The sequence below is a fragment of the Numida meleagris genome, chromosome 1, assembly GCF_002078875.1.
Source record: "Numida meleagris isolate 19003 breed g44 Domestic line chromosome 1, NumMel1.0, whole genome shotgun sequence".
Taxonomy (NCBI): Eukaryota; Metazoa; Chordata; class Aves; order Galliformes; family Numididae; genus Numida; species Numida meleagris.
This window is the reverse complement of record NC_034409.1, coordinates 63,878,984-63,902,297: the sequence shown is the minus strand read 5'-3', so window position 1 is coordinate 63,902,297 and position 23,314 is coordinate 63,878,984. Positions and strand designations below refer to the sequence as shown.

Below are 23,314 nucleotides of genomic sequence, written 5' to 3'. Positions count from 1 at the left end.
CAGAAAAATGAATACACTTCCACTAGGATGCTTTGAGCAATTCTCTGTTCCTGTGTTTATTCTAAACTATGAAATTAATTATTTGATATTCCATAAAAATACAGTAACACTACTGTGCCTCTGTATCAGATTGCATTACAATTATGCAGTTCTGCAGCATACCCTAATTTATCAGCATAAACTTGTGAATATGAATGGAGATGTACGGTAAGCCAGACCTCATAGCCAGCAGGGTTCTGAAATCTGGTGATTTGAGAAAGGTATTTCAAACCATGGGATTTATTTATGAACTGCAAAGAGGGCTTGGGTCTTAAAGGTTTGTGTCAGGCAGAATGGCCAGGGAGAAGGCCCTTCAGATAAGTGTTGGTGGTCTTAAGAAGCAGCTTGTAGATGAGGAAGAGAAAGGCTGGACACCTAAGTGAATTCACCACATTTGCATTTTACATCAATATATTAAGTAGGATCTGGGGGAACCTGATAGTGGCCTTTCAGTATCTAAAAGGGGCTATAAAGAAGGACAGACTCTTTAGCAGGATCTGTTGTGATAGGACAAGGGGAAAATGTTTCAAACCAAAAAAAGGGGAGATTTAGATTGGATATGAGGAAGAATTATTTTACAGTAAGGGTGGTGAGGCACTGGAACAGGTTGCCCAGAGAGGTGGTGGATGCCCCATCCTTGGAGACTTTCAAGGTCAGGCTGGATGGGGCTCTGAGCAACCTGATCTACCTGTGGGTGTCCCTGTTCATTGCAGAGGGCTTGGACTGGATGGCCTTTAAGGGTCCATTCCAACTCAAATGATTCTGTGATTGTATGATTCTGTGAACTGTGTCTTGCATGAGTATTTGAAGTAGAGAAAAGGCAATAGATCTGGAAGTGTTGCAGTTAAATCAATGCAATAGTCAGTACAATCCATATCTGAAACAGTTTACCTTGATATTATTTATCTTTTTTAGTTCCCAAAGAGTAGGTTATATTTTTTCTATAAAATTGTTCCTTACACTTCTGGGTTCTTCATTAAGATGACAGGATTTCTATAATAATAATAGGCCATTTAAGCAATAATAATAATGTATTATTAACAAGGATGTTTCAAGTATTGGATTTTTTCATGTTATTTTTCTTTTCCTTGCTCCCAAATTCTGCAGACATTACCATATTATCGTTATTTTGTAGAACAGAAATGCTTGAAAGCGCTGGAACCAGGATTATGCAGCAGCCAAACTGAACGCTGACCCTTCTCCAGGGAGCTTAAAATCAAATGCAAAATGAAAAACAACTGAAATGAGTGTGCAAATGCTTGAAAAATATGACAAAACATGAGATAGCTCTAGGGCATTTGAGCTGGAGAAAAAGCTGAGGACTGAGCAGGTCAGGGAGCAGCTTTGTAATAAAGGACTTGAGCGTCCTGGTAGACAGCCAGTTTTGAGCATGCATCAGTAGTGTGCACTGGGGAAATAAAGGCTAAGAACATACTAGGCAGTAGTAACAAGAAGATAGCTGCAGATTAAGGGAAGTGGTTGTGCTTCTCAAATAGTGCTTGTGAAACCATGTGTAGAACAGTGAGTCTCATTTCTGGCTCTGAATACAGGAACAGTATGGACAAACTGAAGTGAGTTAAGGGAGAGGTAGTTAAGATAATTTATTTGGGCTATATGATATACAAACAGAATCTGAGAAAACTTCAGCCCTAAGATGAGAAAACTTAGGGGAGACCTTGCTGCCGTCTTTAACTGTCCAACAAAAGCACTTGGAGGAGACAAGGTCCAACTTTGCTCAGAGGTGCACAAGGGAAGGATGAGAAGTAATGACCACAGGTGGGAATATGGGAAATTCCAAGTAGATAAAAGAAAAAAAAAAACAACCACCATGAAGTTAGTCAACATGAGGCATGGGCACAGATAGACTGTGGAGTTTACATTTCTTAGATACACTCAAAATTCAACTGTGTGAATCCCTGACCAACCTGATCTAACTTAGATGTCAGCCTTGCTTTGAGCAGGAGGCTGAATCAGGTGATCCCTAGAGGTCCCTTCCAAACTGAATTATTCTCTGAACCTGGAATTTGCTGTTTCTCAATTATATTAAACCCTCTTTTACATCGTCTTAAGTTTTGCACAGCTCTCAAGCAAGTATTAATAAAGAAATCAAATACATGTATAAGTAAATGAAATGGTTAAGCTACATTGCTGTAGCAGATTAAACAGGAAACAGGACCACCAAATCTCAGATTCAGCCATGAGGGCATATCATGTACAGTCACTGCCCTAAGCACATTGCTGTTTGGTGGAAACAGCACATAGTCTGAGGTAGAGAAGTTAGCATCTGCTTCAAACAAGAAGATAGAGTTAACCTCATATTGAGAAGACTCACTCATACACACATTTTCTTCAAAGCCTTCGGATTTCTTAGCTAGTAGCTCCTCAAGGGCAGTGCACAGGGAGCTGCATGAAATCTGCTTTGTGTTCGCTATGACCTTACCCATTGTGTGTGTTCAACAGCAAATGAATGGAGAGTGCCTATAGGATTAGGTAATATAACATGTCTGTCTGTCTGTCTACCAAAGAACAAAGCTGTCAAACTGTCTCTCCGTGCTCTGCCTGAGAGAGAAGAGTATTGGATGAAACACAATAATTTTTCATTTATCCCTGAGCTTTTGAGTCCTTCAAGACTGAGGCAGCATCTACTTCAGAAATGAGGAAAATTAATTGAAAATTGCCCTCCGCTTCCAGAGCCTGACACTGGGGGAGTATTTTCTCCCTGTACTATAGAAATTTGAATGGAGCTGCTGTCAGATGTTATATATGTTACGTTCAACCCAGTACTGAAAAACAGTCTTTGCCACTTGCCCTGTCCTCACAGAGACGATATCTCCATCGATTGTTTCTGACTTGTTGTGAATTGTTGAAGTCTTCACGCTGAAAATTTAACAGCCTATAATGTAGATGAGATAACAAGTATCTGTCTTTGGAATAATGCTGAACAAAGGCACATGGAAAGATAATTAATTCTAGTTGGATAGCACTGTGTATCTCCTGATTTATCTGTTGCAACAGTCATTTATTCTGTAAAGTTCAGTAGCAATTTTGCAGTGTATATGGGTCTGCTCTAATGCCCTATAAATTGGAAACATACTTCTGGGCTTCAGTGGACTTTGAATTCAGTTTTATCACAACTCTCATCTTGGGATTTTGGAGTGTTTTGTAACTACTTCTGAATAAGGCTTCACAGTGTGTCACCCTCTTCCCTGTAACAATTCACTTTCTCCAGAGGACGGGGTAAAGTTTGGAGGCAGAGAACCACAAAGAAACGCTGTGCTAGCCACACTGCTTCTGTGTGAGAGACCGCCTCCTGTGGGTGCACGTACAAAATCAGAGCCTTCCTCCTCACACTCTCTGGTGATGAACCTGCACTATAAGTCTGTGTTGATGTAAAAAGAAAAGAAATCTGAGATATTCTTATTTTTACCCCTATTCCATTTGACCATGACATACATATAACACATTTTAAAAAGAAAGTTTACCTTTTAATGCAGTTACTAAAATGTTTCAAACTGTCATGGAGCCTCTATTTTGAGTGAACTTTAGGAGAACTCTTACAACAAACTTATTACTATTGCCTACAGCTTACACAACGTGTGAGTATACTTAAAAAGAAGGCAGTGAAAGAATTTTTACAACTGTTATCAAAACAATTTAGGAATAACCTTCATGTTATGACAAAGGGAAGAGTTTTTTCAAACAGAAGTTCGGAGATATGAATACTTTAGCATTTCTATTTTCAAAAGAGATTTGAGATCTTAGGGTAGAAGTCCCACTGAGTATTTCATTTGTTTTGGCTTCACTTTTGTTTTCAAACTGAGAAGGAGGGATGTTCCAGACATCCAAGGTTCACTTTCTTCATCTCCATCAAAAACAAATATTCTCCCTAAGTTTTATATGCAAGGGAAAAGCCTGAAATGGTTTTTCTTCTTTCTTCTTCTTTTTTTTTTTCTTTTCCAGATCTCCTAAATCCACAAATGCTCTGTGGTTTATAAAGCCCTGGAACAGGTCTCTGTTAGACCGGGTAGGCTAGTAATGCATTTTGTAAATCTCTGTCATCTATTGCTGTCTTTTATTTGCAAATCTGAAAGCTCTTTTGGTCCCTTTACGGAATCTTCCAAATTATCTCTTCATTTATTTCCAGTAACTGTTTTCTTTCTTTGTTTTACTCTAGGATTAACTCAATTCCTTCTCTTCCTATTTTTCTTATAGTCCAAGAATATTAATATCAAGACAGTGTTCCCACTACTTAATGTGTTCACTTTAGGGGTTAAGTAATGTGTGTTACGTTCTAAGAGTTTCAGTCATTCTCAGTTTCCCCTTTTGTTCCCATACAGCTGCACCAGGCACAGGCACAGCCTGATCAAGACCATTCATCCCCCCTTCTTTAAATTCAACAACAGTCTGGGTGTCTCTGCCCTTTCGGAGCAGTGAATTCTGCAGGCTCGGAGGAGGAAGAAATTCTTCTCTTGGCCAAACGACTGCTTATTCTTTTGACATAGGATAATGCAGAAAGGAAGGGCTGACATTTTTGTTATTAAATCTGCCTGGGGAGGATACAGAATCTCTTCTAAGAATGGCACCCTGGCTGTGCTAGGCACTGTATGTACACAGAAGTGAGGACAAGTCTCTGCCTTGAAAATCTCACCCTTTTCAAAACCAAAACCACAAAAGATGTGGGGGAAAAATGTTTCTGTAAATAAACAAGATGATTATAACTGTGTGTAAGTTCAATTTCTTCTTTCAGCTCATTGAAAAGCACCCCTGTGAAAAGTCATGAGGGAAGACATCTCAGGTTTCTCCCACTTTGGATGCTGATGGGGTGAGGAGGAGGGGATGGACCAGCACGCTAAGCTGGATGGGAGCATTTCTGACCTTCCCCTCGTCTGCAGCCTGGCACTAGAGCTTTTTGCCATGTCCCTCCTACATGGCACCCCCTTGCACCTTGTGTACGGTGTCATAGCAAGAGAGGGCCGCCACTGCTGCTGGGCAGAGGAGTGGGAGCGAGTCAGGTCTGCAAGGTGGTCACAGCACTCCATTGACGGTTTTATCCACGTTGGCATCTTTTGAGAGATAAACTCTGGTGGTTTTTTTTTGAAATATGGCACTAGAGAACTATGGGATGAATGTATTGAGTCAATTAAACTAGAAAATTATCCCTGGTTTCCAAAATACAGGTTCCAGAACTAAGAAATTTGTATTGACTGACACATCATTTATATTCTGTTCTCTCAATATTTCATCTGTTGCTCTGCAGTGCTCTCTGTAACATGCATAGAACTCAGGAAAAATTCAACTCAAATGATTGAACCCTGCCTTTCTAGAGCATGTTTTTGTTTGGTTGTATTTCTGTTGTGTCATGGTACGGAATCCACTACTGGCTCGCTAATTATCATAATAAAGTTGAGATTTAGATTCCCTTTTAATTAGTAGAGTTCCCTGAGTTTTCTTGTTATAAGCTCGCAGAAAGCTTGCTTTGATTTCGTAGTACGTGTGCTTGAAATACTAATATCATCACAGGGTTTGGAGTGCCTTAAGGCAAAATTACTGCTTAAGGTAATGCCACAATGCAAATTTACCATCTTTCTCAAAGATCTAAGCAATTATGCACTTGAACATAACATCCATTTATCTTGAAAACTGCATGAAAATCTCACAGACACCTTCCTTTGGAAAGAAAAACCTTGTTGAATCTGGTTGCATTTGTGTCTGTACAGGCAGCCTTTCCATTGTGTCATAACCTTCTCAGTCATAACTCCTAGGACTGCTCCTATGAAATTAAAATCAGAGACATCGTCCCATTTTTGTATAAGGAACTGCAATGGACAGAGCACCACACTGGCTGATTGGCTTTCTGGGTTCCACCACGGTCCTGTATGCACATGCACTGGGTGCAGCTTTCCATTGCTTCCTAACCTCTCACTGCTAGCGCAGTGTGACCGGAGGGAACAGGTCTTGTCTTTCCATCCAAAACTCATCAGGTATTTGTGAGTATTCAAAATGACACGTGTACACACACAAAGGGTTCTTCCATATCTATTTATTATTATTTTCGCTTCTGAGATCCTGGGATCACTTGGTAACATCTTGTAAACTCTGTGCTTTCAGGCTGTAATAAAAACAAAACTTATCCAGATTTCAGGATATATCTGTGAAGTTTTTAATTATTAGCTAAGCCTTGGCTACTTGTTCTGTACAATAAAGTTTCTCTCTCCAGATTCGCTAGTGTTGGTGGATGATTTTGAGGTCTGTGGAAAGAATTGTGGCCAGCAGGCTCATGGAGGTGATTGTCCCCCTGTACTGTGAGGCCCCATCTGGAGTATTGCATCCAGACCTGGAGATCCCAGTATGAGAAGGATGCAGAGCCACTGGAGTGGGCCCAGAGGAGGGCCACAAAGTTGATCAGAGGGTTGGAGCAACACTTCTATTAAGAAAAGTTGAGGAAGTTGGGCTTGTTCAGCTTGGAGAAGACTCCAGGGAGACCTCATTGTGGACTTTAAATAAATAAATGAATAAATAAATATTTAAAGGGAGCTCGTAAGCAGGAGGGAGAGAGAATCTGTACATGGTCTGATAGTGATAGGGCAAGGGGGAACAGTTTTAAACTAGAAGAAGGGAGATTTAAGTTAGATGTTAGAAGGAAATTCTTTACTTAGAGGGCGGTGAGGCCCTGGCACAGGCTGCCCAGAGAAGCTGTGGGTGCCCCATCCCTGGAGGTGCTCAAGGCCAGGTTGGATGGGACCCTGGGCAGCCTGAGCTGCTGGGTGGCAGCCCTGCCCATGGCAGGAAGATGGAACTATACGATCTTTAAGGTTTCTTCCAGTGCAAGCCATTCTGAGATTCTATGAACAGTATGACCAAAAATTGCTGTCAGCATTATTATTTGCTTTCCTCAGCTAGTGAAATAATTATGCAACCAGAAGTAAGCAACTGTGTGCTAAAATTATGGGGATTTTTTTCACGCTTACGCAAATGCAGAATTTCAGATGCCCTACACATTCCCTAAGCAGGCTAGAAAGCTGAACTGGGTCCTTTTGTCCTCAAAAATGGGAACAATAATTACTATTTTCAAAGTTAAAATTCAGTGCAAGTACAGGAAGATTTAATGAAAAATAATAATACAATTTACAAATAAATTCTGGCTAATCTAATCATTTTAGTTTTGAGGTAGTTGTATTTGATATATTTCTCAAACGCTTAATTGGCTGTAGTCCTGTGAATGCGTCAAAATGTTGTCATTTCTTAGGAAAAAAAAAGTCTTTAACATATTTGTGCTAGGATATACGAAATCTTCAGGCCCAAATGGCAAGTAAAAGTATATCATCACATTTTTTTTCCCAGCATCTCATGATTCTTGAAGAGGTGCCTTGATTTGTAGGTGCTTGACTCAAGAATTTTGAAGGCCTGGGATGAGTGGCGTAGTTAAACACTATTCCCCCTCTCCCACAAGAGAAGTGTATGTCCAAGACCTTGGAATGAAAAAGCAAAACCCAGAAACTTCCATAAATTCTGGCAAAATAGATCAAGTAAGCACTTTCAGTTATATATTTTTCCTTCTGCCTGCCTCCTTCCTTTTCTCATGAATATGAGATGTGAGGAAAATGACATATCTGAGGTTTCACACTCTACCTTTCTCCCAATAAATACACAATTGTAACAGAAAAGCATCTGTCATGCTTTCTTATAAAGTGCACCACATAGGTATAAAAAGATTGATTGTCTGCATCGTATTTCACTTCTGTCTCCTTCAGATAGGAATATGGAGGCATCAGGATGCATAACAATGTTCAAGTTCGCTTTGTAACCTGCAGTTTATTTGCTTAAATTCAACTATTGTCTCATCCATCAGAGCGTAGCTCTTGAGAGAGAACAGATGAAAATCTAGCTCAGTGAATGTGTAAGAAAAGCTCACATGGCTTTAGGTTTCTTTTAGGACAGAGGCCCTGCCTTCCAAACCAGAACGAAGTGCTGCCTCTACTACTTCTGAAGCAAATGGCAGCATTCCCTATGCCTTCAGAGGGATGAAAGAAGTCTCCCCCACTTTACTTCACTTTCTGCTTATGATCCACAGAAGATTGTGGAGAAATGAGAGCCCAGGTAACCCATAACACCCCAGAAACCTTGGCTTTCCACAAGGCTTTTTCTCCTCACGTATTCAACTTTAATCCCAGCCATGAGTTTACATGAGTTGTAGTTGATGCATTAGGAACTGGAACAGCTGCATGGCAAGTTTGCAAGCCATGCATTATGACATCTTAGGGCTGAGGAGATTTGGGCTCAAGTGGGATGATAAACAGTGGGTTTGTTTACATCAGTCAGTTTACTCAAATCATGTCTCTCAAGGACATATAATAATTAGGAACAGGGAATAAAAATCTGATAGCCGCTGGCAGCTAGACTAAGGAACATATACAGACAGTGTGTATGTAGTGATGCAAGCTCCACACTAAGCACAATGGAAAACAGAATGCCCGGGAGGGATTACTTCACAACCTCCAACCTGGGCTGCAGGTGCCACCAGGATTGCGAGCCAATGGCTGTGCCTTCTCTTGTGTCCAGGCATCAGACCTGGCTGCAGCTCAGGGCAGTTGTAACGAGCAAAGCACAAGACCTCCAACAAAGGAACAGACTAAGCACTTCTGAATGCTCCACAGCTCATCAGGAGGGAGGAGGGCTTTTTTGTATTTTTACTTGATACTCCATTTTCCTGGCAAATAAAACCCCACATATGAGAGTGTTTGCCCCAAGTTAATTTTTGGATAGCAAAGGTTATGTTCTTAATTTATGCAGAAGTTTACAAAATCCCCCCAGCACGCTTAGGCCAAATCTATCTCAGCAGACCTGAGGCTGTTATGTTACTCACAGATTTACTGCTCCTATTTATAGATTTACTGCAACTATAAAAATATTCTTAGGGCACAAAGGACACATTAGTACAAAAACAGGCACACCCCAAGGAAAGTCCCTATCAGACAGTTAACAGTGTTGGGTCTAGAAGACTCTTTGCACTTATTCTTCAGCTCCTCCAGCCTGCATTGTATTCTAGATGGCACTAAGTTTAGCCTTAACATAAAAAGTTTTCTATAGTTTTACCTAAGTAGCAAAAAAAATAGCTTCCTGACTTGAGACTTCTTTTTTCTTTTTCAGGCTGCCTTTTTCAGTGGCACAAAGAGGGGAGGAGCACAGGCCAACGCCACTCTCCTTTGTTTCTCCCTCATGCTGTGCATTACTGTGGATTAAACTCACAATTTAGGATCCCAAAACAGGAACAATTTGGCCATCTCTCACTGTAGACGTGTGCCATAGAAATGAAAGAAGCATGAGGCTTGCTTTGTGTACATATCTCCTGAAACCTATGGACACGGCAGTGTCTGTTTTCAATGGCAGTGGAAATTCCAGTATCAGAAGCTTAACATCAAATCCCTGGGCTTGCTGCAGCCCATGCCACATCATTCGAATGCTGCCTGTTTTCAGTACAACTTAATGATGGTCCTGAAGGGGAATGATAAAGCACAGGTTCTCTGCAGGTACAGAAGCAGAATTCCCCAAATCTTTCTGTCTCCCAGTAATTCTTCTGTTTTCCCTTTCCTTCCCTCATGCCCCACTTTCTTTCCAGTTTCTGTCACATTTTTTTTTCCGTTCTTACTAAATATTTTCTTCCCAAATGAAAACAAAAAGAAGCAAAGAGAACGGCCCCACAGTAGTCTTCTGCATTTGTCACCTGCCCTTTGCCAAAGGGAACTGGAGCAGGGGTGGTGTTGGGCTGTTGTCCCAGATGAAATGGGGGAAAGAGAGGCACTGCCTGTCTTTGCCAGGGATGTAGAAAGCCCCCACTTCTATTCTTATTAGCATCTGTCATATTCCATCTCACTGAGTAGGCACATTTCTGTGTAAATTACTATTCCTGCTTACCCACAGAGGCTGTGAGTGGTGATTGGTATGAACAGTTTGGGAAAGTTGGTGTAGACGTCAGTGCTCCTGTAAGTGTTCACCCCCACGAATGACCGAGGTGTCTGCTCCACAACCCGATTCTTTCAGGTTTTAACGTTTGCAGGAAACAAGCTTCCTGTTAGCAAGATAAGCGGATGGTATCTGTGCCTTTCATGCTTGCTTAGGTACACAAAGGCAGCTTTAATCTCAGCCTCCCTACCCAACCCCATTATTTCAAAGGAGTTTGTTCTCTTCCCTGCTTCCTGGACCCTCTGCACCAGGAGCAGGCAGCGATGGTTCTGCCTTCAGTGCCTCTGCAGGTGACTCACAGAGTGGTATGGAGAGCATGGAGCCGCCAAGTCCCATTTCCTGGAATCAAGTGGGAACTGCAGAACACAGCTGCTCTTTCCCTACTTTATACTTCTCTGGCATGGGTTGTTTAGAGAGGTCCTGGAATCAGAGAAACTTTGCAGCAGAAAAGATTTGTTGCTGTGTTTGGGTAACTGCGCTCAGTCCTACTGTGGTGTTTACATGCTTCAGACATTCAAAGATGGATGCTCTTCTTAACCGCGCACTTTGTGAGGAATCTCGTACAGGTTTGTAAGTCTTTCAGGATTGTCGATGCCATTGTATCGAGAACCAGGAACCCAACCTCATAAGTTAGCTTAGCTATCATATACAAAGGGAGGTTCTTTTTGCCTGTCATAGAATCAGAATCATAGAATCATTTGGCTTGGAATGGACCCTTAAAGGCCATCTGGTCCAACTCTCCTGCAATGAACAGGGACACCCACAGGTAGATCAGGTTGCTCAGAGCCCCGTCCAGCCTGACCTGCAGTGTCTCCAGGGACGGGGCATCCACCACCTCTCTGGGCAACCTGTTCCAGTGCCCCACCACCCTGACTATATAATACTTAGTCCTCCTATCCAATCTAAATCTCCCCTCTTTTAGTTTGAAACCACTTCCCCTTGTTCTATCACAAAGGGCCTGTCCTCTTTTTTCCTGTAGCTCTCCTTTAGATACTGGAAGGCTGCTCATAGGTCTCCCCAGAGCCTTTCCTTCTCCAGGCTGAACATCCCCAGCTCTCTCAGCCTGTCCTCATAAGGGAGGTGTTCCATCCTTGGGATCATTTTTCTGTCCCTCCTCTGGATACGCTCCAACAGGTTTACATTTCTCACGTTCTGAGGACTCCACATCTGGATTTAGCATTCCAGATGAGGTCTCATCAGCGCAGAGACCTTATGAAGGGGGGTTCTTAATGTCAGTCAGATGCTGCTGCAGGATTTCTTTTTGAGCTTTTCTGCAGTCGCAAAAGACAGAAACTTCGAATGGGAACTCAATGAAAAGGGAGATTCTCAGGGAACAGCCTGACTTTAGGAGCAGGAGTGCCTCTCTACAGAAGCCACCAGGGTAGGCAGCACTTCAGCCCTCTGTCAGCATGCCCGGAGTTCGTGTGCGGGGCTGTTTCATGCACACAGCGACAGCCACGCGTGAGTTGTCGGGGTTAGGGGCACGCGCAGCCAGATGGAAACAGCATCGACAGCCAGGAGATTTCATCCGGGATTGCGAGTGAGGATGGGAGGGTGTCGTTCTCGCAGCCGGCTCGTCCCGCGGGCGGTGTAGAGACACCTACTTCCTTGCTTCGGAGTCTTGGTAGGTTTTGTGTGTGGCTTTATGGTGATTTTGGTGAACACTTAGGATGACTGGAAACAAGCCTCTTACCCCAGCCCGGCTCCGGGGGGCTGCTTGCAGTGCTTCGGCATCCCGCAGGCGACCCGCACGCCGCAACAGGAGAGCGCAGCTGGCCGGCGGCCGAGCTCGGCGGTAGCCCTCCGCGGGCCCGCCCCGGCCGCGGGCTGGGGCAGGGACTGTGGCCGGGGCGGGGCGGGCCGGCAGAGGGAGCTCGGCTCCGTTTCGCTCCGCGGCTGTTCCCGCTGCCCGCGCCGCTCCGGCACTTTGTTGGTGGCGCCGAGCCCCGCGCTCGGCCCCGCGGGGAGAGCCCCGCACCGAGCCCAGCACCGAGCCCCGCCGCGCTCTCGGCCACCGGCGCGCCCCGTACCTCCGCACGGGAGAAGAACGCCTGCAAGGTAAGGGGCTGCCGGGGCGGGATTCCCTCGGGTCTCCGCTCCCCACGGTTACGCTGCGGTCCCGAAACACGGCGTAACGTGGCGAGCTGCGGGGCGTTCAGCCACCTGGAGGAGGCTGGGGCTGCTCGGGCAGGGGCCGCTGGAAAACTCGCTCCCCCGGTGTGTGCGGGGCTCCGCGGCTGGGGACGACGTTGGGGCTGCAGCCCTTCCGTCTGCGTACGGCTCTGCCGCCGCACCTCGCACCTTGCCCGGGCGCCCGTGTCCCCGGCGCTCGTCGCCTCCCTCCCCACCTGCTCCCAGGTGGCCGGGCTGTGTCTCCTGCTCTCGTGTCATTGTTTTCCGCCCTTTAAGCTGCTTCCCGGTCAGCGTTGCTGGGAGCTGGCGAGGAGCAGCTGGCGGGTGCGATAATCCCGTGTTTCCCGGGTGCGCTGCCCTGCCGCCTTCTTTCCCCGTTCCCGCTCGCTGCGAACTTTGCCTGGCGTTCTTCCTCCTCCTGCCCCTCTCACCGCCATGACGCGCACTCCTGTGTGCATCGCGCCGTGCACTAAGGATGACCTGGGCACGCGGTGGAAAACAGGTTTTCTGGCATTTCGTTTAATGATTTAAGATGCTGCTGGCCCCCTGTAACCTCTGTACAATTGGGTTATGCTCATGAACAGCAAGACGCCTCAGCTTCTACTGAACCTTTGTCTCAAGCCGGCTAGCAGCAGGCAATAGAAAGGCAGAGCAAGTTTTTTATAAGGATATTGTTTGAGAACCAACCCTCGCACCCCAAAAGCGTGCTTTGCCTTGACTCGCGGCTCCCGTCTCCCCCCGAGGTACGGACATGCAGCGGTATGACCTTTGGTGGAGTCTGTTTACTTCAAGTGAAGTACTGGAGATAAAAATATTACTCCTCTAGGTTGTGTCTGCTGAAATATTAACCAAAGGATGGATCTCAGGTTTCGTTGCAGCGTAGACTGTGTTATAGTACGGCCTCTCCTTCCTTTTGTCATCAGAAATAGGGTCCTCCTCCCTTCCTATCAACCATCTTTCTTCTCGTTTGTGACTGTGCAATGTCTATGTCAGCTACAAAAACTGCTTACATGGAAGAACCTCAGTGTGACCATTTTTGTTGTTAGCAACTGGAAACACAGAATCAGCATTGTGTGAGCAGTCCCCATGCCACGAAGTACCACTGGAAATTCCACAAGCGGAGCCCTCTGAGAAGTGGTCACCTCCTAGACCATCCCTAATGTGGGCTGCTCGCTTCTCTCAGTGAGTGGTGAGGGCTGCAAAGAGCTTGTGAGGTTCCCAGGATGTGCAGAAGATGCAGTGTTTCTCAGCTCAATTCGCAGCGAGTGCAGTGTTATTATTAGCATACGGGTACCTGCAGGTAATGAGATACCGTGCTCAAAGGTCTGCTGGAGCAGAGCGGGGCTGCTTTGTCTGGGGGAGGCCGTGGGTATATGACTGGCTTCGGACAACACTTGGATTGTCACATACTCACAATACTTGCAGTATTGAGTTATGTGCTCTTAGAGCTCAGAATAAGTGTTTTTGATTGTGCATTATTTTGAAAGCGCTCAGAGCATCCCATTAGGTACAACTGGAGGGAGCTAGCAGCCCCATAAGGAAGAACACCCAGTAGGTGCCTGTCTATACATAGCAATAATACAGAGCCCAAGATTGATCTAAAGACACTTCTGCTGTGAAACACACAGACTGAAAAAACATTTTCCACTTGGTGACAACTGAATTCGTGAAACATGATTGATTTTCTTTCTGTCCATATTCTAGCTGTAAATGGCAAATCACTCACATTAACTGCTGTATTTTTATTCCCCTGCGGGTGAGAGCTTATTAAAACCTAAACATCTGAAGTTGAATAATTGGTGCCCTGAGGGTCAAAATAGATCAAATGCATAAGAACTTTGCTCTCCAAATCTTCTGTTGTCCCGCTGCCATAGCTGAAGACCGCACAGTAAAGGCTGCACTAATAAAGTGCTTATTAACTTTGATTTCAGTGTCTAACACTTATTTCTCTTGCATTGCTAATTATAATTGCCAAGTCACCCTTGTCTTCTAGACAAGAACAACTGGTCAAAGGTGGGAGGTTTCCCTAAAGAAGCAGCACTGGGCCACACCAGGTGGAAAAATGGAGCCTTTGGTCCATGGCCCATCCAAACTGGAGCACTGCAGAACCTCTCTCTCTGCTTTGTGTCTGGTAGCCAGCAAGTATAGACATTTAATTCCTCAGAGCTATGCAGCTGTTGGTGCAGTGAACACAGCCCAATCCTGATACCTCTGTTCAAACAGAATCAGAAGGGTTCTTTGCTTGTGTGTATGTCTTTCATGTATGGATAGATTTTGTTCTCATACTGCCTTTGAAACCAAGATTTCTTCTAGTTTTTTATTTCACAGCATCTGGTTCTGTGTTTCCTGTGTCCATAGAGCATCAGGAGTTTCATCATTCTAGTCCCGAGCTGGGTTCCCAGGGAGACTTGTCAACACCTTGCAGCTGGATGGCTCTGGGCTGATTTGAAGCCTCTGTATTTGCTTTGTGGTTCAGGGAGCAGCCTGATGCCTGAAATACCCCTTTGCCAGAGCTAGGGCAGCGCTTACTGAACATGCCCTAAAACTGAACATCGCTAAAAATACCCCTGGTAACTAAACTAAGAGTGTGGCTATAGATATGGAATATTCATGGTGCAAAAAAAAATGTATTAAGAGGCTAATTTGTTGTTTTCAGTGCTAGTTCTCTAGCTTTTTTCAGCATTAAATGCTTAGCATCAGCAAAACTAGAATTCCTGCTTTCACTGAGGTCCATGACTGTTGCCATTTTATCTCAGTCCAGAGTTAGATTCTGCTTCATCCATTGATTTATTCATCCAGCGCAGGATTTGTACATGTAATGATTTAACCCTGATACCTGGAAATGTCAATTTCCAGTCTTGGATGTCAAGCTGTTTGAATTTTACTTTTTTTTTCGGGGAACTTTGGCTGTTACTACAGTCATGAGAGAGAGGGAGCGCTCCGTCTCTCACCGTTATGCATACATATGAACTTACAGACACAGTCAAGTTTCATCTCAGTGGGGCTGCTCAGTCTGCGTGTGACAAAGGCTTAGCACAAGTGTTTACAAAGCGAAGCTCCAGATTCACTGAAGCAGCAAGATAAGAGGAGGTGTCTGTTGTAGGGTTTTGTACTTTCGTGGTTCTGTATCATTGTGTTTGTTCCCGTGCGAGGTTACTCACAAGTTTCTTGGAAAGACAGCGGGGATGCGGGAAGAAGCAACCTTTGCATCTGTTTTGTGTTGCTTTCTTTTTCCCATAGCACATTATGGACTTTGAGAGGATGAAAAATGAGTCAGTTAAAAATGCAAGCATCATTAGCGTTAGCTTTTGAGGACTGGTTTTCATTTTGAGCTGTATCCCTGAGCCCGCACTCACTGACACATGCCTTTGATTTAATTCACAAATGTCATTTTTAGTAAAATTTTTCAATATGAGCCAACCCGAGGCCTTGCATTCTACTAGTTGAACACAGTCAGTCCTTTCTTCCCTTCCCTCCTTGTGCCGCTATCTATGCAATTAAAGCTACTCATGCTGTGACTCTCCACGGGAACGAGATCTGATGTGGAAATAGCAAATTACAAATTACTTTGTTTGCATTTATTACCTCTGTCGTTTTCTGAATAGACTCTAGCAATCTTTTGCATTTTGGATGGGCAGAGTGAGCAGATGTCTCTAACTTCAAAGGCTCACGATGGGTATTTACTGTGGGATTTGTACGTCTTGCCTTAATTGATGCATTTCTGAATGGTTTTCAGTTGTGCAGTGTTCTGATGCGTAAGGGGCATCTTCATTACTAATAGTATGACAGAGGGTACTGGTTGCATTTGTTCTTAAAGCCTCGCTCAGGTTGGCATTTCAACCATACTTGGAAATTGTCGTGTTCTCTTATAAAACTGTGGGTTGTGAAATGATGAACCTGTTTTCCTGGAATGCTGTTAAACCTTTGAGTATTTCAACGGAATATTTAGAAAACACTTTTTAAGAATGGTATCTATTCAGTGTAGGTGTTACAGATGTTCAGGAACTTCAAGTAATCTGTGTACACGTAATTTGTCCTTTTTTTCTTCTTTTCCAGAATGTACTGGTTTTATGTAAGAGAGAGGATTTGTCTTTTAATAATCCAAAATGTTACTATTTATAGGTCGTATAGATTTTGTAGGTTATCACTGCAGGTAGGGGAACAAACAACTTCTTTTATGCATCCCATGAGCACAGAGGAGCCGTGTTAGCTGGCTTAATGGTGAAGCTGCCATAGCTGGTACTTGGGCAGGGAGGTGGAATTTACTGGAGCTCCTAAATGTTTCAGACTTCACTTACTGCAGGAGTATCATCATGAGCCTTAATGTCTCTAGCTCAGGAATTTTTTTTAATCTGGAAAATAAAGAGATGACTCATGGGGATTTGTGTGTTACTTTGATTTCTGCTCCTGCATGTAAAAGCATTTTTAAAGATTTGGCCAAGTAGTAAAGCAGGCGCTAGGCTTGCTGCTTCTCCCATCAGCACTCCCTTCTCCTCCCCCTTGCCTTCCAGAAATTGGCTCACCTGCAAAGAGAAGCCGAAAGTCAGATGTTAGCAGCGCTTTTTCACTCTTCATTAATATAGGTTCAGAGCCATTAGGAAAGGGAAACAATACGTAACATACCTCACAGATTAGGTGCTTAAAACTTGATCTAAAAAACAGGAGAAATACATGAAGTTGGATAAGTCTGTTTGTTCTTTAATACTTGCAGATGCAAGGTGTGATGTAAGAGTATCTCAGTATATTTTCACTGCAGGTGGAATTTGAAGGTATTCTCATTTGTCCTCTTAATGCTCCTAGCGGTTTGTCTTCCATGTGAACCTTGGGTCGTGAGCACTTTGTTTTGTTCTGGGGTGGTTGAGGGGGTTTAACATCTGAGTGCCCTTCTTGCAAAGATGCACAGCTCCTCTCATAGTTCTGATATACTCTTTCTTCTTCCAGTGTCACCCTTTGTTTTGTTTTGTGTAAAATATAATTTGAAGTGATTGGTCTTGAGGAAGCATTCTTCTTGTAATTGATAAGGGATTTACCTCAGTGTTTCAGAGAGTTAGATAGATGGTTGATCAAGACATTCAGTGCTTTTGAGGATCCCAGTGTTTATCGCAAAGACATTTTGGATGTACAGGTCTATTACACCTAGCACAGGGATACAAGACTTGTGCCAAGCGTCACTCAGTGCAGACAACAATATGGCAAGGGCTGTAGGATGAAACTGAGTTATGTTGTGAGGAGTTTGTGATAATCAAGTTGCATCAAAATACAGACCGGTGGTCTTCTGTGCCATTTTTAAAATGGGAAAGTCATCCACTTGTAGATAGGCCTCTAAAGTAATTTACAGCCTTGCACAGCATGCTTTGAGAAGCCTGTGAATGCATTATATTGCCTGGAGTTGGGTATATAAATATAAGTGTGTTTCTCTCTGAGACTTTAGAGGCAGATAGTGTATTTAAATACATATTTTTCTACTTTCATTTCAGTGTTGTCTCAGGTTTGCTTTTCTCATAGTGGGAATACTTATTCTCTTCTCCTTGTCTATTGTTATTTATTGCTTTGCGATCCTTTCACAACCTTAGCATAGTATTTCATCTCTTTTATTTCTTCTTCTTCCTGTATTTAGGGACGAAGAATTGTCCGGGGGCTAAGGCAGAGGGCTGGCAGGTAGGGTGGTGCAGTCTGTTCCTCCTTCAACTGCAAATTTCCTTATAGCTAATAAATCTGTGCTAACTGCTGTCTCACAGAGGGCATGACAGAGTGAGGAATCTGGACTTTGCACCTGGGTGTCCAATAGTTGAATCACCTGTGCAGTGAGCATCCTACTCCTGCTGAGAAACAAACAGCGTCTCTGTTGTAGTTACTGTTTTCCTTCCGTTGCTGCTCCTGTGCTAAAGCAGTGATGCATTGAACCTTGCCTTATGCTTTGGTCCATGTTCTTCCCCCTGCTCAACCATTTCCCTTGGGTTAGCTCTTAGTGTTTTCCTTTCTTTTCTGGTTGCTCAAGCCGTGTTTCTCCACCATCACCATGTTGTGGTCCATCCTGTTTTTGCTCTTTGCTATAAATTTAAATTGATTTATTTCTTCTTGCTTCTTTATTTATTCCATAAGTTGTCCCTACCCTTTTTATTTTACTTTTCAGTTGTTCATCGTGCTTCATATTCAGCTTCACACAGTCACTTCCTACCACTCTTTGCAACAAAGCCATTCCTTTCCCACAAACCAGCTTTTCCCCCCTGTGTGTATTCGTGTCATCAGTCTTTATTCCAGTGCCTTCTGAAATGCATTTCAGATCTATTGATCTCAGTGGGACAGTTTATATTCAAAATTACGTGTATAATTAAGTCTTTCTAGAATATGGCTTTAAAAGTAATATGTTCTTCAATACATTACTGCATTTTGTCTAGACTGTAATTTTAAGTTCACTGCAAGCTGCTCTGGAGCTCAAGACCTGAATAGGGGGTGTTGAAGTGTGTGTAGGCATTTTTTTTCTGTGTGTGAGTGAGGTGTCTAATACATACACTGAAAATCTGTTCAATGTCTCATTGAATATGAATGTAAGATGTACTTAGAAGTGCCTTCCCTAAGCATTTGTTCATGTCTACTAAGAGTTCAGTGGAGTTAAGTCTTACTCTCTTTTTATATTAAAATCAGGCATTGACATGCAAGAAAAAAGATACGTTCATCTGTTTCTTAAATTGTGACAGTGCAGAATACAGCTGCTTTTGGGGAGTTGCTTTTGAAGTGAGTTGCTTTTAGGGACCAATCTTGATGGTGACTGAAGTTGCAGTTTTGTGCAGTTTATCAACAATTTGAGTCTTCAGAGAGAGTTTGTCTTCCAGGCTGGGGATTTGGCAGATGTGATGGTGCTACTGGCCTGTTTAATTCAGCGCTTTGTGCTCCACAGTGGCAAGTAGCTTTGAGCAGCTGGCAACAGTGGAGTTCATCTTCCCTGTGAAGGTGTTTTCTTACTTTTTTGGAGGAGGTGGATGCGCAGAGCGTGAAGGATCATGTCCCATCCTGTTCTTCGAGAATTTTAAGTAGTACTTTTATAACTCAGAAAGTTATTTTGTCTGTGGAGATGCCCATTCCCCTTTCTAAAATTCATCTCAAGATCCTGGTGTTGGAGACAGTAGTTTTGTCTCTCTGCCTCAATTTTCTTATTTATAAAACTGAAAATGGATCTGTCTCTCAGGGGTTCTGGGAGACTTAATTAGTAAATGTTTATACAGGCTTTGAAGATGTAAAGCACCATATAAATGCTAAGTATTATTATTATTACCACCAGCTGCTTCGTAGTAATTGCAGTAATAAAAGTGTCAATGCTGGTGGTTGTATTAACTGTGCCGTAGCTGTAGGTTTGTATCATTATTGGGATCTTGAGAATTCTTCCATTTTCATTGTACTGTGCAGGAAATGAGCTATTCAAAATACTTGACAAAGTAGCACACCCCAAAGTTAGTGTGTGGGGCGCCACTTCACATATTTCCTTTTTCAATCAAGTTTGCATTCCGGAAGACATTTTTCATGAAATCTTGCAACTTTTCCCCACGCTCTGACATCATCTCTTCACACTGTGTACGGTGTTCCTCTCACAGGGATACAAGCTCAGGAATGGGTCCTGAGGTTAGTAAAAGCGATGGTGCAGATGCTGCTGAGGTACAGCTTGTGGGAGAGCTGGGATGGGAGAAGCTGGGCTTCCAGCTGTGAAATCTTGGTAAAGGGCTTCTTTGAAAAGAGGGAAGGGGAGAAAAGTTCAAGTCTGTAACCGAGAAAGACCGATGCCTGTTCTGCACCGTGACAGTGTGCCAGTCGTCGGCTGACTGGGGGTCTGTGCTCTGTGGTGCCTGAGCTGATTAGAAATGAGCCAGCAGCAGTTGTGCTCATGACGTTCGTATGTAAAAGAAGGGATCTTTTATAGATGATTGATATCTGGTAGTATAGGGAAAGAGAAACGGTATAAATCATGATTAGCCTTTAGGGTTTTTTTTAGGTTTACTTTTGTAAAACATCCGTGACTTAATGCTGAGCTATTTTTATTAATGTACTTGTGCTTATCTCACATAACCAGCTTGTTAAAAGAGGATATGAGCACTTTTTAAGCCTCTGCCTTATAAATTGTGAGAAAGAGAAAAGAAGATTGATTCCAACGGGCTTGAAGGTAGATTCATTTTTCTTCTAGTTAGTAAAATGGGAGAGAGAAAAAATTAAACTGAAGCCTTAGAGGGCCAATCAGTTTTAGCCGGGTGGAAAATTATGAGGTATTGCTCTAATGCACTACTTAATTGTAAAGCTTGAATCTAAAAGAAAGCAAACGCAGGGGAGTTCTGTTTGGCTGAACTGATGATAAAATCTCTCAGTCACTTCTGCCTGAAGGAATAAGGATAAGAAAAAATAGAATAATAGCAAAAAAACACTGAGGGGGAACAATTATTTTTCTATCATATCCTGAAGATCTGAGTGGGTTACTTGGTCACGTTATAGGAAGAATCTTGTGCTGCTGGAATGTTGGTAGGACTGGTAGTGCTTTGTGCTTTGAAGAAAACATCTCTGTTCTTTTTACTATAAACATTTAAGAGAAGGTGGAAAGGTTTGGAAGAACACAACACATTCTGTGAGCTCTTTTAGCATTCTTAATTGCTGATTATGAGATCTTAATTTAATACTGTTCCTACATATTTTGTGTGCTTTTAGTGAGTTCCACTTCACTCAGTAGGGCCATCAAACTCTGTAATAAGTGGCCGATTACTAGTTGTATCTTAGTACTTAGCACAGTGCTTATTTAAATTGCTAGAGGTGTTTCCCAGTAGCTTCTGGATCAGTTCTAATTATGAAGACCTGAATGAGTGAACACATCAGAGAGGTCATGTGAATCTGGAGGATGGGAAGCATCACTTCGTAGTGGCTGCGCTACAAGAACTCCTAAACCAGAAATGAAGCAGAGCAAGGAACTGATTTGGTCTTTTCTGATTCTATGTAAGCAAATTTTCAGACAACTTTGAACACCTTTAAAAAGCAAGAAGAAAAGGCACTAACCTTTACAGCTGCGAAGTCCTTCTACATAGAAGTAGTTCCATATAGTGCTAAGTAGTGAAACCTTGCAGCCCCGGAGGAGTTGTCCTGATGCTGGCAGGCAGGTTCTGAGAATTCTGGAGCAGGGCGTGCATATTTCTTTAACTGCTCAAAATATTTTCAGTAAAAAAATGGAATTAAAGACATAGTGTTGTACTGAAGTTGTTCTCTCTTTATTGTGTGAGGCTGGCGACATTCTATTTTGAGCAAAAGTTTGTGTTTATTTTTCTTTTTTTTCTGAGGGCTGCAGGAAAGAGTAACTATTTCATGCTCCTTGCATGCAATAGTACAGCAATTTGATGGGAATTTCTTCTTCTGTCATCCTAGACCGAAACATATAGTAGAATAATAGCTGTCTTTTGAAGTACAGAAAACCTGCCTAAGGGGCCATCATTTTGAAGTCTAATATGAAATTCTTTTTTAATAAGGTTCATTCCTTGCACTATTTAAGTGCAAAGAAATGTATGTGTTGAAACCTTGCTAATCCTTCATTTGCACAAAGTGTTTGGCTCGTTCCCTAACTGTCAAGGAATTAATGGTGTGCTTCAGTGAGATCTTGCATTACTAGACTGCAATTATAAGAGATTTTGTGCTGCTTTTGATGGTGCTTTATGCATTATCGTAATACATGAAATGAAATAGCCATTGTCAAAACATATGCAAAAGCAAAGCAATCTGATTTTTGCATTCGCTTAAGAAATTAAGTGATTTCCAGTGGACTTACAGGCCGTTCATACGAATTGGTGAGCCTTGCTGTGTTATGTTGTACTTGTTACCAGTTAAACAGCCGTGTAGCTGGTGATGACAGCACCTCCCTCCTGTACTTCTTGTTTGGCCTTCCACTTGGAAATTGCGCAAAAATGTAGTGTATAATTTGGTACACTTAATGAATTCAAATCATTCATCCTGAACCAGGACGGTGACCTCCGGCCGTTACTGCATGGGAACAGACTTTGAATGAAGTAATTCGGAGCAGGCCCTACAGCAGAGATGTCAGGACAGAGGAGATATGTCCAAGCTGATTTTAACTGGCTCCTCCAGCACAGGAAAGAGGCTGAGTTGTGTGGGACGGTGTGGTCTCTGTGCTTGTGGCTGAGGACAGAGGTCCTTACAGCCACAGCTAAACCATATCTTGTGCCTGAACCTGGTACGGTGTCTGCACTGTAGGCATGTCATCCATCTGCATGCCCTTCTGCAGTTCTGCACCTGGCTGATGCAGACTGAGTAGGAGATAGTATGTGTTGTTTACATTTCAGGCAGAGGGAGTCAGAGGGATGAAGTTACAATTTCAGAGTATCTACCTGTTTGTATTGTGATAGCTTGTCCAGATGTTAGCCAGTGAATGAAGGCTTATTGTACCAGGCACTCAATTTCAAGAGAATTTTATAATTTAAACATCATATCTATTTTTAAGTCGTATTATCTATAAAACCTGTTGAAGGCCATGGGGGATCATTACATCATTTGGTTTGACCTTCAGAATGTATGAAGGAGGAGAGCTTCTGCCCTAATATTTCTGGTAGAAAAATATAAACCAAGATTTCTAGTCCTTCCTCTTTGTCCATGATAGACACATTCATTTAAACCTGTTGCCTCTTGCATGTATTGGCATTTTTCACTAAGTATGTTAGTGAATTTCCAGTGGTTCTGTGTTGGAATTGTGTGAATGCCAGAACATGGTGATACTCCCCTTGGTACTGTTGTTTGTATTTATATATTTTTTGGCATGTAGCAAATGCGCTACATGAGATTTACTCTTCTGCATACGGGCCTTTCCCCAAAACCTCCTAGGCTAAAAGCAGATGATGCTGGAGCCTGTCCTTTCTTTTCACGCTTCACTGTATAAATTGTATAAGCTTGAATCTCTTTCTGAACCATTATATAAACTTCTATGCATAACTGTTTTTGGCTCACAAGGCTGATATTTGGTTGGGAAACATTTTTGAAGAGTTAAAAGCTATATTGCCCCGTGGGAAATATCCACAGAAGTATCGTTGGGGTTCCTGTTTATCTCCACCTTGGCAGATTTGATCAAGTCTGGGCCTTTCTACCTCCTGAACTTTGGAGATAGTGTTGTACGGTGACATGGATGTCCAGATGCACGCTGTCCTAGTACTCC

General features: G+C 43.0%; 1 protein-coding gene across 2 annotated transcripts in view; it reads left to right on the top strand.

Annotated features, from left to right (window-relative positions):
* EPS8 (epidermal growth factor receptor pathway substrate 8) overlaps window positions 11,865-23,314 on the top strand; it is a 134,021-nt gene continuing 122,571 nt past the window's right edge. For both annotated transcript variants that reach the window (XM_021390714.1, XM_021390703.1), the window contains exon 1: window positions 11,865-12,057. The gene's annotated coding sequence lies outside the window, so the exon portion shown is untranslated. The remainder of the gene's footprint in view (window positions 12,058-23,314) is intronic.